Here is a 610-nt window from a genome sequence, read left to right on the forward strand (position 1 = left end):
TGCAGTATTTCCCTCCTGACTCGGGGCCTACTCGCAGCACAGAACCGAAGACCTTTAAAAAACACTCGCAGCCCCCGCCAGCCTCTCTTTGTAGCAGCGGCCGCTTTGATGGGGGGATTTTGGGGAGTGGGAGCCTCCTCCTCCTCCCCATCACGCGTGGCCTGGCAGGGAAAGCCGCTCAGTGAGACGTTCCACCTGAGATTTATTCCCACCAGCCAAGTAGGAAAAATTAAATAAAATAAAATAAATCACATGAAAATCGTCCCTAGCTGTAAATAAAAACGCTGGGTTTAAATTCGCCTGGAAAAACAACAAAACCAAAGCACTTACCTGGGCAGGACCAGAGGCAAAACTGAAGAACGATTTATAATTAAAAGTTTACCCTTGGGGTCACCGCTGCTTTGGGGGAGGGGGAAAAGGGACCCCCTGGAAAGCGCTGAACCCCCAAACCAGCCCACTGGGGAGGTGGACGGCCCCCCTTACCCCGCACCATCCCAGCAGGTGCAGCCCCCTTTGCAGGGGGCCCCACACACAAACAGACACACAAAAAAGAGATGGGAACCCCTCAACAACCCCCACCTCACACACCGCCCCGGCTCCGGGGGGCCCC

This window comes from Corvus brachyrhynchos, unplaced genomic scaffold (genome assembly GCF_000691975.1).
Source record: "Corvus brachyrhynchos isolate BGI_N302 unplaced genomic scaffold, ASM69197v1 scaffold215, whole genome shotgun sequence".
Taxonomy (NCBI): domain Eukaryota; kingdom Metazoa; phylum Chordata; class Aves; order Passeriformes; family Corvidae; genus Corvus; species Corvus brachyrhynchos.